Source organism: Aulostomus chinensis, chromosome 17 (genome assembly GCF_037954235.1).
Source record: "Aulostomus chinensis isolate RoL2024-O1b breed Wild chromosome 17, RoL_Achi_v1.0, whole genome shotgun sequence".
Taxonomy (NCBI): domain Eukaryota; kingdom Metazoa; phylum Chordata; class Actinopteri; order Syngnathiformes; family Aulostomidae; genus Aulostomus; species Aulostomus chinensis.
Genome location: NC_141336.1, coordinates 25,144,869 through 25,158,722, shown reverse-complemented (window position 1 = coordinate 25,158,722; position 13,854 = coordinate 25,144,869). Strand labels below are relative to the sequence as shown.

At 48.8% G+C, this 13,854-nt stretch overlaps 1 long non-coding RNA gene across 1 annotated transcript in view; it reads left to right on the top strand.

Annotated features, from left to right (window-relative positions):
• LOC147246912 (uncharacterized) overlaps positions 1-13,854 on the top strand; it is a 73,362-nt gene continuing 59,508 nt past the window's right edge. Inside the window, exons 1-2 of the long non-coding RNA XR_015109782.1 lie at positions 1-101; positions 1,210-1,353. This is a non-coding gene — a long non-coding RNA (uncharacterized LOC147246912). The remainder of the gene's footprint in view (positions 102-1,209; positions 1,354-13,854) is intronic.

Below are 13,854 nucleotides of genomic sequence, written 5' to 3'. Positions count from 1 at the left end.
ACAGCATGACTGAGCTCCGGTTCTGAGTTGGGGGGCAGAAGCGGGACCAGCATCACACCCATCGGGTATCAGGTGGACTGAGAGCTCTGACTTGCCGCGAGGTGAGCGTGTTTGTGTGTTGGGCCTTTGATTGACAGATGTCCAGGGTTTTTGATCTTCTGAGTCTGTGCTGCAGCCCTGACTCTAGGCAATGCCAGCGTGTCATCAAGCAAGCCCCTCGCAGGAGCGGCGCCACGGAGTTTGTGAGCAGAAGATGGTTCTGGTTGCTCAGGCTGCTCTGAGCACTGTTGGAGTGGGAGGGCTTGTTAGATTGTTGAGACCTCTGTGGTTCTGCTGTGGGAGAAGTGCGAAGGGAAAAAGGGTTTTGAATCTGTTGAAACAATATAACAAGTGCTTAAAAGCATATTGGTGCTTGAGCTGACGCTAAAGGTGGCTTGCAGTCATGTGATCTGTGTAACTCAACCAACTGACTAGAATCGATGCTGATTACTCATATAAAAGTCTGTGCAGCGTAAAAAAAGTGGCTGGTAACAGATTGAGTCCCTCATGGCCCGCAAGACTGCGACGCAGACCAGGCCTCATTGATGCATGTGGGTTAAAAGGGGTCAGCTCGCTCTCTAATGCACTGATGTGGCGGGAACACCAAGACCGTTACAGCACACGGATGGCGTCACATCGAGTGAATGTCTGACCAGGAGACAGTCGTTCTGTTTCATTCTGGGAACATCGAATCACACAACATGCAGCATATCAGCACTTTACTGCCCCGCATTTCACTTTCTGTCTAATATGCACACACACACACACACACACACACACACACACACACACACAAGCGACAAGCTGCTAAGAGCTGCAGCAGCAGCTGGTTTGGTTGGGTTCCAGCGGTGGGACCTCCCTGCAGGCGCCTGACACTCGACTGCTGAACAAGCAGGCGGTGAGATGGAGGGGCGGCCGTGATGAGACACGTGAACCCGCACGCGGCCTGTTTACGCCTTCGCCAAGGACATCGTGTTACCATTCACCTTCTTATCACATTTCGGGGCCGATCAGCAAAGGCCTTCTTTCGTGTTGTGAGGTTCTTAACATCTTCTTTAGTTACTGGGGGAGCCCATGGCAGACTTGTGCAGGCGCTTCTATTGGAATACATTTTCACACACAAGTGCAGCTTATTTCTTTTTTTTTGCCGTTTCCCTGTTTCTCCCCCAGCTCTACCTCGCCAGCCCGCCCTGTCAGGGTGACCCCCACACGCTTCCTCCCCACCACTTGTGGAGTCTCCTGCTGCGTCTCCTCCCCTGATGCTGAGGATCGTTAGCAGGGGACTTTGAACGTTGGAGGACTCTGACCCCCCAGGTACCACCGCTTCCATTCAGCTGACACAGCACAACCAAGCCAGTGATGACACGGGGAATTGAACCAGCAGCCGCCATGTTGGTGGGCAAGATAATGGAGTGTTGTGCTAGCTGGGTGCTAGGATTGTAGATCTGAAGTTTCCAAACATTTGAATGCAAGTCAGAGAAGTTTGCTTGACCTGGTAGAGGTGGTGTGTGTGTGTGTGTGTGTGTGTGTGTGTGTGGGGGGGGGGGGGGGTATTCCCACGTGGTAGAAAGCCAGTTTCTCTGCTGTCAGTTGCATTTAGAGCAACAAGCAGGGATGTAGTCAGCTGCGAGCTTATTGGCTGGGATGCCAGACAGTAAAATCAATCTGAGGTCAAAGGTCAATTGGCATTCTCAATTGGAGGCCGATGGCACCACGGTGAGGCGTGAGTAGAAGTATAGATTCAGGAGGAATGAAGTTCATTGGCTCTTTTGTTGGTATTCCTCCCAGTGAATACGAGGCAGGGTCCAGCTGGAGCGGCTGGCGATGTGGTGGTGCTCATCGAAAGTCACATGACCTCAAAAGTAAAAAAATATGAGATGAAAAGTCCTTCAGTTTTTCAATTCCTGTGTTTCCGTTACCTCTGTTTTATCTTGCACTTTTGTGACCTCTACCTCTCTGTCATATAATTTGGACTTTTTCACATATTGTCAACTTTTTAATTCCATCATTCGACTTGTTGAATCATATTCGTCAAGGTGGTTCCATAATTTGTGTCTTTCTTGACCTCCGCTTCAACTTTATAGCTCATAATTACTGCTGTATCATAAAATATCTCAATGACTTTTTAAACCTCATAATCAAGACTCTTTATCTTACAATCATTACTTTTTACCCAATAATTTGACATTTCTCATGTAAATGTATGTGTGTTGCTCAACTGACTGGTCATGGCGCCTCATCCTCGAATCACGCTGCCCCGTGGCGTGAATGCTGAGCGTGCGTACGTACGGTGAGAGGAATGTGTGCTTCATGATGAGGGATTCACACCTGGACGTAAACCAGTGAGTGGAGACAACGGGAGTTGCCAGAGGTGAAAGCGATCGCCTCTGATTAGTTGCAGAGTTTACGAGCTGCGATTAAAGAGACGGTGATGTGATCGTAAATCTCCGCCGCTGTGGTGCTGTCCATTACGCATGAGCGTGAATGCACGCGTGCATGCTCCTCTCGTTCTCGTGACGGCGTGATGGAAATGTCAGCGTGGTAACGTGATCAGAATTGTAGTGGAATGCATGATGTCGTCTCAGAGTTGATACATCTTCATACTTCATTTATGTGCTGTTCCACGTGGTCATAGACGGCGCTGGTGAGCCGGTAACTCACCTACGCGTCAGTCAACATGGAGAGCATCGGATCGGTGAGTTGCTGCTGGTACGCAGACGACTGTTTCCAACCAACCAACAGAAAGGTGACATCAGTTGTGAGCTTTGACGCCACCACCAATGAAATCAAATCAGCTGATGGTTAGGATAAGAACGATATCCAGAAGCGGGAGGTCAAGCTCGCCGTCGTTTCAAGCGTGCTTGGTGGAGGATTCCCGGAGACGCCCCTGACACCGGCGTGGAGGGAACTCTGGGAGAAACCTCCAGCCAGGCAAACTCTCTTCCCGCACCTGATGTGTACAAACAATAATAACGTGATATTTTCACGAAGTCACAAATCTGAAGCTTTGTCCTCTGCTGCACTCCTCCTTAAAGCCCCTGCATCATAGACAGACTCGGCATGAGACGCTGGTCTGTGCCTCCTTCCTGGTAGCACAGGGCACAAACTATGAAGAAGAAATCAAATGAATCTCATTTTATCTGGTTGTCTCTAAACAGGCGAGCTGCTGTCTTCCTGGCGCTGTTTCACAGACACTGTAAACCCAGCTGAAGGGCGTCTGTGTGTGTGCGTGCTAAGTTGGTATCAAGCGGCGAGTAGGCGGGATGTGTTATTAACTTAGTCCACATTATTGGCTGTCGTGGTAAAACAGATTAAAGGTGACAGGCATCAGCCGTCCAACAGGGCGTTTTACTGCTTTAAGCTGCTTTCTGTAAAATGTCAAGTCAAGTAGGAGGATATGTATGCCTTTCCTCCATGGACTGAGTCGAGAGAGAAGCACGGCCGGGGTCTGAGGATCGACACGTCTGGAGCACACAGGACCGTCAGGGTGGAATTTGTTTCCGTTACATGCTCAAAAATTTACCATTAAATTCCTGCAATACTCTGGAAACAACTTCAAGATGCTGCACTGAAAATATTCCTCAGAGAAAAAAAATGGTGCTTTATTTATGACCGTACGAGGATGATGAGATGATGCAGCCTGAGCAAACAGAGGGATTTTTTCCTCTGCTGAGCAGTGCTGTGTGTTTACTGATTGATCAGAAACACACCGTCTGATGTCAGCGTGTCACTCTGTCACACACACACACGCACATTCAAAACAAGCATCGCATCCACAAACTGCATCCTTAGCAGGCGCGTCCACACTTCGACGACAAATTGTCTCGTTTTGCAGCAGGAAACAGCCGCAGCGAACACATCATATCATGCAGTCAGTGCCTGAGGCTGAGACACAAACCCCAGAAACACCCCAAACTGCACCATCAGGAGGCACCAACACTGAGAAAGGAGCATTTCTCTCATACTCCTGGCTTCTGTCTTCACATCAGGAACATTAGATCATTTCCTGTTGTGCCACTCTTGCAGCAACCATCCAAATACGCTGATAGAAGCTGCTGATGGTGAGAGTTTCACCTCCTCCACAGGTGCAGCCAGTCAGCCTGATCACCACACAGCTGCTCTCATGATGGCGTCAACAAGGTCGCAGTCCCTCCCTCACACACACACACACACACACACACAAATCCCTGGACAATTATTTTTTCCTAGACAAAGACCATATATTTGATCTTCAAACGTGTGTGTGTGTGTGTGTGTGTGTGTGTGTGTGTGTGTGTGTGTGTGAAAAAGGTACAAACTGTGTCGAGCCTCAGTCATTAGTCTTCAAAAGGATGTGAGCCGTTGTCACATTTAGAACCTGCTATCAACACACACACACACGTTCAATGCACGCACATACATTGGCATTTCCACTGCAGTCCCTCACCCTCATGCACATCAGCTAATTAGCGACACACGCTAACTAGCTGAGACACAAAGCAAAGGCAACTGCAGCCTCCTGGAAGCTGCTGGTGGGAGGCTCCACCAGGAGGATGCAGCACGCGTAGCAAATGTTGGGATCACGTTTTCTCCTCCGTCATCATTTATTTGTCTGTGTCCACATTCCTGTTTGGCTCCGTCTCTCATCGGCTCCTCACGTAGAAGTGAGGGTCCAGCCCTTCCACCTCCATTTCCATGGATCTGCTCTGCGGGGACGATCCCTTCTCCTCTTCTGCTCTGAATATTTCTGGAAACGAGCCCTCCATCTTTCACGTCCCAGTAGAACATCCAACCTTGTGCGGATACTTTGCATCTTTTTCTCCATAAATGCAGATATTTGGCAGCAGATTATGCTGACTCATCTGAGCCATGGGCCTCTTCTGGATCTGAAATATTCATGATGCTTCGTATACATATTCAGATCCAATCGATGCAGGCTCACAATGACGAACTTGGCCGTCCAGAGTGATAAAACATGCAAGAGGTGCTTCACAGTGCTGTCTGTGTGTCATTGCAGCGAAACGCTTTCATCGGCTTGACTGTCTCTCAAAATGAGAGAAGACTGTTAAATCCTGTGCAGCAGCTGCTGTCTTTACTTACCAGCATGAAACAGGCTCATATCAGACTCATGTTTGTATTCCTCAGAGTCTCATTGCCGGGCTCATCAGAGGCAAAGGTGCGCCACTGTCAGAGAGATTACAGAGCTGGAAAGATACCAATAATTCCCAGTTAACAAGGTAATCGACATCAGTTTATAACCAGAATAACGAGCAGCGTCTGGAGAAGAGCTGCTCCCCGTCGAGATGACAACTTTTAACAGGTTTCGTTTTCTGAGCAGACTTTGAATCAGATACGGAGCAGCAGTTCAGACCTCGTCCTCATCCGTCCCTGTTGTCGTGGCCTCGTCTGCATCCTCCATAGAACCTCATGAATTCTGCAAAGGTGTTGGTTGCTGCGGTTACCGTGACGGTCGGCTGGCCAGCTTCAGCGTCTCGATATGAGACACATTCAGATCTTGATGTCAGCATACAACCAGAACATCTGTGTGGTGACGTCGGCTGGAGCGGCACGTCGGTCCACTGCCGTCACAGCAGCTCTGGTAAATTCCCCTTCAGTTCCTCCAGCCACGTTTCAGCAAATTCTTTAGATTGAATCTTTTACAGCAAAAAAACAAGGTGACCAGCAAGCAGCCTCCAACCTTATCAGGAGAAAAGGACAAAGATTGTGTACGAAACTATGTGGACAGCTGGACCTAGACTTCTCTTTATTGAGCCCTTTGGGATGGCTCCCTCAAGGAAAAAGAATTTCCAGTTGCAAAAAGAAAATAACACACGACCAAAATGAAGGAGATATAAAGAAGAACTACAAACCCCATAATGCACTGCTCACTTTTGTTGGCTCCAGCTAACTCACTGTTGAGCTCTGTTTCAGTGAGCCAACGCCTCCCGCGGGACTCCTTTAACTGACACGGATAGGAGGAGCAGGTGAAGGGAGGCCCTGGCTTTGTATGCAGACAGGAGTCTTGTTGTGTTGTCTTACCACGAAAAATTGCTCAGAAAAGTAGAACATAGTCCTTGTTGTGTACAGGAGGAGGACGGAGCCGCAGACACACGACACCTGTGAAGGTCAGTGTGCTATCAAGCAATCTGCTGAATGTCATCTCGAGCCACAGTAAACGCTTCAAATGTCCTGGTGATGAAGGCTAATTCCCCAAAAAATGAATTATCTCCAGTTTGTCCAGACTCTCAAAGACAGAGGAGGCGCTCGCATACAAAAGGATCGCTGGCTATTTTTAGTGCTCTGCATCTCTCCGTGTTCACCCAAACACACGATCCCCTCAGCAGCACCACTGTAACACAGACAGCACAATCTGGCACGGCCTAACAATGAGAAATGGCTACAAGGTGTGTGTGTGTGTGTGTGTGTGTGTTTGAGTGAGTGAGAGAGAGAGAGGATGAAGAGCGAGAGGGAGAGGAGTTGAGCAAGCTGATGAGGACGACGAGGCCATGTGAGATGCAGAACATGTTGGCAGTAATTTGAATAGAAAAGAACTGCATATATTGACTCTGTAATAGAAATGTCATCCATCGCTGTTTGCCGTTTCAATTAAGTGCTGTTTTAATGCAGAATGAACACCCGGCTGTGTACCAACAAAGTTACACAAATGCTCTTTTCAATTCTGTTTACAAATAACAGAGAGATGCTGTGTAAATGTCATTTGTCAGAGGTGACACTGGGTAATTCCTTATGGAGGCGCTTCCTCTTGCTGTGCTACAGCACCAGGAGGTGGATCACACGGAACAGCAGCGTACATGTACAGATACGTGTACATGTACATCTATGTAGATATACATGTACATGTACATACATCTGACGCTTCCCTCTCGTCTAAGTAGTTTGTCTTGCTGATGTCAGACCAGCAGCAAATGTGTGTGTGTGTGTGTGCGCGGGACCGTCACAGGGAAGCTGATGTAATTTCAGTTGGAAATCAGTTGGAAATCCCATCATGAATGCCTACAGCCTTGTCTGTCTATTATCATAAGCTTAGCGTGTGTGTGTGTGTGCGTGTGTGTGTGTCAGAGAGAGAGAAGGAGAGAGAGACTGAGCGGAGAAGCTGATTTTCCTCTGTGGACGACTGTGAACTGTACATGGCGAGCCTGTTGCAGGGGGCTGATTTATGTAAATGGGTGTTGTTTCTCTCATTCTCTTTTTCACAATTATATTTGCAACCATCTCCTTCGAGTGGGTGCTTCTGTTTACGATGGCCTAAAAACGCCGTGTCCCCATGTGAGTGAGAGACATTTCTGATAATGAGCAAGCGACAAGCCTCCCCGCAGACACTCGGCTCTTTAGCGCCTCTTGGCATGTACAGTGGAGAGGTGGTGCATGCTGGGTAGAGACGGGGGGCTGCTCACTCAACACTCACCTCCAGACTTTCATCCAAACGCCGAGCCAGCACACAGTTGATTGCCTTATCACAGCCAAGGTCAATCCAGATTAGATTTGGTAGATTACAGTTTCATGGGAGCAAAGATTCAAATTTTTTTCCCAAATATACGGCTTTATGGCAGCCCGGTGGAGCAGTGGTCCTCCCTGTGGCCCCCCAGCAAGAAGGTTGTGGGTGGAGCAGAGGTCCTCCCTGTGGCCCCCCAGCAAGAAGGTTGTGGGTGGAGCCCCGGCTGCAGCACGGGGTCTTTCTGGGTGAGTCTCCATGTTCTCCCTGTTCCTGCTGGGTTCTCTCTGGTACTCCAGCTTCCTCCACAGTCCAAAGACATCAAGAGGGACCAGGTTAATCCAGACTCTAAATTGACCGTAGGCGTGGCTGGGAGAGCCAATGGTTGTCTGTCTCTATGTGTTGGCCCTGCCATGGACTGGTGACCTGTCCAGGGGGAAGGCTGCTGGGATAGGCTCCACCCCCACCACCCTCAACAGGAGGAGAGGGGGAACATGGAGGGAGGGATGGATGGACGGGTGGGTGGATGTACTATATGGCTTTATTTTGAAGTTTAGTTGGATGGAGGGAGATATCAATGGTACTGCAGTAATACTCGAGGGAGACATCGAAGGTGTTACATCATTTGCATAGATTCAAAATATAGGAGGGAATCCCCCGAGAGCTGGATGCTGCTGCTGGAGGAGAACCTCTGTGATGAAGGGGAGGGGGCTGCATGGAGTGGGAATCCCGGCGTGGACATCCGGAGCCGGGATGGTGGATGGGGAGGAGGCAGGTTCTGATATCTTATATGTGAATCTGCCCTGATATTTAAGCTGTCAGAAGCCTGCAGACATGGATGGAAGAAGGCAAGAGGGCAAGTTTTGACATGGAGGTAGAAATAAGTCTTCACTCAGACCTGGAGAACTGCAGGGGGAAACGCTGTGTTCAGCCTCATCCAACGAATTCTTTCAAGTTCTCACAAACTGGTGTCTTGAGCTTGCGTTTTCCCCCTGCGTCTCACACACGGATCACCCATTTGTCAAAGGACAGCGGGGCAGCTGCCCCGGGACCGCCGGGTCGACCTGTGCACACGTCTGCTGGCAGGGTGGAATTTTTAGATAAAAAAAGAGAAATTAAATAAACTCAAAGGTGTGTGAGAGACATGGATCAAGAGAGAAAAGGGGTTCAGCAGAGAATTTTAGTCAACACCCCTGGGATGATTGTGAGTAAAAACAGAGCCGCGGATGGAGGAGAAGTGCACGTGGAGGCCCCGGTGTTATGTGGTTGAGCAGTCGGGAACAGTGGCTGTTTTTCTCTGAGACTCGGCGAGCTCAGGGGATTTCTCAAACTGTAACAACAATGCTGCCAGCAGCAGGACAAAGATAAGTGAATCTCAGTGCTGTTGTTTACCGGATGCTCTGAGAATGTGCATTAACATTCACAACAACGTCACAAGGTGGAGGTGATGTGAGAGGTTCACAGCCACCAACCACAGCACTGTCAACATCCCACAAAGGCTGCGATTTACATTTAATTGATCGTGTGTGTGTGTGTGTGTGTGAGAGAGAGAGAGAGAGAGAGAGAACTCGGGCAGGTGGCTCGGGGTTTAGGGGTGATGGAACAGGACAGCACAGGTGGGTAGTGGGAGGCCTCAGAGATGCTGACATCTGGAGACGATGTCTGGCAGGTCCTGACAACATGGATGCTGGAGATTCCCTGGCTGGGCCTGGAAGACCGAGGCCGATGTCTGGAGAGGGAGGACTGAGGGGAGGGCTGACATGAGTTAGCGGGATAGCATGAAGAGCAGGCTGTGTCCTGGACCCACCATGAGGAGGATCACTGCAGAAAGCCAGTTTGGAGGCAGCCTGTGTGGGCAGAGATGGAGACGGAGACAGAGCGGGGCTCAGTTTCAGTGGAGCCGAAGTTGTGGCTCCTTTCCTGAGTGCTGTCACTGTCCCAGTAGATATGGACAGAGAAGAATCCAGAACCAGTACCAGAACCAATGCCAGACTTTCTTCCTGTTCACCTTTTTTGTCTCAGCCCAGGTAGTTGAAGACTTGAGTTGAAAGACTGTGAAGGACAAGCGTCCCCTCAGTGTTCAGCTTGTCTGCACATCCATGCAAACTGGGGTGAAAACACCTCGGTGTTGTTGAGGCCTGAGTGCTGAGTAGATGGCTCGCTGTTGGGCTACAGAACACACGGGAATGAACACCCGCAGATTTCATCTCCCGCCTGTGCGGCTGCGGTCAGAGGAATAAATACTTTTAGATATTGTTGGTTTCTTACCACATCAAGAACACATATTTAGAGGAAGTAACCGGCTTGAGAGGCTTGTAGATTTTATGGAATCAGAATTATTTGCATTGCAACCACCCAGATGGGCTGCCAGACAGTCACCGCGGCATTAATCCACCTGCACCTCGTTGCCTGAGTAACGTTTGCTCTCCATCCTCACCACTCCATCCTGTATGCAAACCTGCCTGTGCAAATAAGCAGAAGTCCTGGGATCATCTCATGTGAATACCTCACCATGTTGTGTGTGTGTGTGTGTGTGCGCGCGCGTGCGCATGTGTGTGTGTGAGAGAGAGAGAGAGAGAGAGGCTTTCTTGTTGAATACCTTGTGCGTGTGTTCCATAGAGAGACACATGTTTGCGTAGGCGGAGGTCATGAGCAGCTGACGATTAATGAAAGAAAGCAACATGTCTTTATCCTGGACGAATAAACATTGTAAACACAGAATGATGATTCTCTGTAAGTCAGAAAAAGGCCCTGGAGGACAATAGCTCTGCTTCAGTGAACACAATAATCTGTTCTATCGCTCCTCTCTCCTCTCCTGCTGTCCTCTCTCGTCTCGTTCTCTGCACAGATTAAGTTTCCCCGTCGGAGCTGCGGCATCTGTGTAAAAACACGCACTTCTCTGCAATTTGGGAAACATTCAAACAGTCAACAGAGTAAAATTATTCTCAGAAATTGATCTTTTAAGATGATACACTTGAGCGTAGACTTTAAAATGCAATCTACTACTGCAGAAGCACACAGACAGAAAATGTCCCAGTGTATTTTGCGTTGCAGAGCAAGGCTGTCTATTCCTAACAGATGGTGGAAGTTATGAACATTTGTGTTGTTTACCGTCTGCCGTCAGGGCAAAGGAGAGCAGAATCACGGAATTAAGAGATCCTCTGAGGCACTCGGAATAAAAGAAAAGGTCACACGCAAAACTATTACACTTCATCTTCATTAAAACATTATCATGCAAGACTTCATGTGACATTTCCACAGAGTGAGCAACCCGTAGCGCTGTGGATATTTGTGATTCTGCTCCACGGACCTGCACAGCCAATCGTGGCTGGTAAACTCAATCTTTTGCTTGGGTAAGTCAGTGGGCCTCATGGGGACACAGGCTGCCAGCACACAGAGCAACAGCACAAATCTCCATCTCCTGCTGACTAATGCTGCAAATCTTGTTCTAAGTCCAGGGAGGGTGAGCTCCATTCCAGGCACTCGGGGAAGCACAAGTAACATGATGATGTCAGGCGATGACAGGCGTCGTCAGCACGAGGATGCACGTGAGTCCTGCACACCTGGTCAACGGGTGGAGCAGGAACATCAGCAGCGGCCATTCTGCGGCACTGCTGAGTATCATTTATCATTTTATGATAGTGGCTTCACCTCCGCCATGGTGCTGTGAGGCAGAGCCGTCACCACTGAGGTGCCCCTCCTGGAGCAGCCGTCCCTCCCCTCCTGAAGCCTCCACGCTCTCAGGAAGGCAGCGGATAAGTGGGCAGACATCAGCTCTGCATGTCCTGGCTGGCTAACAAGCAGAGCAGCAAGACAGAGAGAGAGAGAGAGAGAGTGTGTGTGTGTGTGTGTGTGTGTTTTTTAGGGCTATGGTGGTGTCAGATTAGCCCCCTGCTGTGTCAGACAGAGGGTGGCTGAGTGGACAGTGTGACAGGTCCCTGCTTGAGTTTACAGGGATTTTCAGACTTGTGTGACAGTTTGATGCTTTGCAAAGTTTTAACTACATTTGTGAACATGATCAAGCACCTCAGGCTGAAAAAGAGCAGAAGAGTTCAAGATGCAAACAAATGAATGCATTCTAAGAAGAGGCTGGCAGAGGAGAAAAGCAGCTTTTCAGGAGACAAACCAGTAAATATCCATAACTGTGAGATCCATGTGCATCGTCTGGGCTCTGGACAGAGCCCTGCTTCATCCTCACTGTTCCTCTGCTCGAGTGAATTGTTGGAAGTCAAAGGACCAATGCACATTCGTATCCCCTCAAAAGGTCTCTAGATTTGTCACTGGACTGATTTGGCAGCAACTTACAAATGATATTCTATTGAAATACCTCAAAGAACAAAGGTCTAAATACGAATGGGACCAAACTCAGTCTAAATCTGCTACATTTGAATACCTGTGTTCCCAAAATGTAGCCTTTGAAATGCGCAGTAAGTTGAAGACCAAAAAAGAGTAAATACTAATTGACAATTCATGCAAACCTACATTGAAGCAGTTGACCTGGGACTTGACTCAGTGCTCATTCAGGACTTGACCAAGACTGCCTGTGGAGAAGCGACTTGGGTCTTGAGACTTGAAGTTTACTTGACATGGGTGACTCGACCCCGTCTGGAAAACGGCACACGTATGTGTGAGCAAAACAACCAAGAACCAATTCCCCACATGAAGGAGAAGACCTCATGTTGTTGTTCTTGGCTTTCGAGTAAAATAGCATCTCGTCTCTAGACAAATAGCACAAATCACAAACTGCAGGAATGCATTGAAGGATGAAATAAATCAGAGGCTGGCCAGAGAGAAGCTCCATTTACATCTCACTGATCTTCTGACAAAAAAAAAAAAGAGGAAAAAACTGCCTCATCTGAGCTGTGTCTCCTTGAAACTACTTCCTATTGATTTGGTGTCTGCAGAAGTGAAATTCAACCACAGGACATAAAAGGACAAGGAAGCCGTTAATAAAATCACCCTGAATGGATCTAATCAGGATGAATCTCAGGCTCAGTCGCTCATCCTTCTCAGGGCCCAAACTTTCATTCCCAACATTCACAGGTGAACATTCCTCTGGCAGTCCTCATTTGTATTTATGGAGGGGCACTCAAAGGTGAAGCAAATCCATATGAGGCAGCGCAGTGTTGGGACCTTGTTTATCAGTGTGGAGACGATGCATTTGTTGTTGCCCTGTGTGGTAAACAGTAGCTTTCCTGGGACCGACCACGCTGACCTTCCCTGCTCCCGCGCCACGCTACCGCCCCGCTCCTGCATCAGCCTTCACAGTTGTTTACCACCTTGAAATGCCACTCAACCTGAGGTGTGTCAGCCCGACCTGCCCCCCCCCCAATCCTGCCCCTGCTGGGAGAGTACATCTGCCAGCAGTCACACACACACACACACACACACACACACACACACACACAAAAGGAATGGAACGACTTAAACCCCTGAGATTGGCGGTTTAGACAGAGTTGACCCTTTAAGGAGTCTTAGAATGAGCCGGACACACACACTCACGCACACACACTCACGCACACACGCACACACACACACACACAAGCAGAAACGGTGAGAGCAGATGCCAGACACAGAGCACCACGTGTCTGACTGTGTCCTGGAGGAATTAACAGCATTAACAATGGAGCCTTTCTCTAGCTTCACTCCTGGGTCGAGGCTGAGCAGCAACAGGTTCCACCCAGCTGACTCTGGCTGCTAGCATGCGTGTGACTGATTGATGTTATTGACAGGTTCTGCTCTTGATGAAGCTTCTAAATGTTTCACTAAAATAAGAACTGATAAACTGCACATCAGTTCAGGAACAATATGAGCTACTTCTCTACAAGCTCCACCGGTGGCTAAGCTAGCTCTGCCAGACATGGCTCTGGAGGCCCCAGAGTGGGTAGCTCCTGCAATCTGGACCCTTCACCTCAGCTGTTGTACTGCTCGGGTGACAGTTCATGCTCCCGTGTGTGAGGTGATGATGTTTCAACTATTTATCCATATTTGAGCAAGTATGGCTACACGTTGTGTGCTGTAGAGCCGAAGCATTGACAGTAGGAACTGGACATGCTGGTGCAGGACAAGAACACTGGAGACAGAACCGTCTCTTGCAAAGTTTAGGTCCCATGTTTGTGGGCCCCATCCAGCACTGACCTGCCTCCTTCCTCTATATTTTGACCATCCCTTCTTTCCTCTGCTCCTCACAGCCGAGGTCATCAGGTGGCATTTGTAGGAAGTGGATGTCAGTTGAGGTCTTTTCATCTGAGGTCCCTTTTTAATTTTCACAAATCAAAATGAGCAGCAGGAGGAGGGAGGAAATATTCTTCAATTGTATATGTAATTAGGAGAAGCAGGGTTTCCATGTCCTGACACATTTCTTGAGGGCATCCTTAAAAACC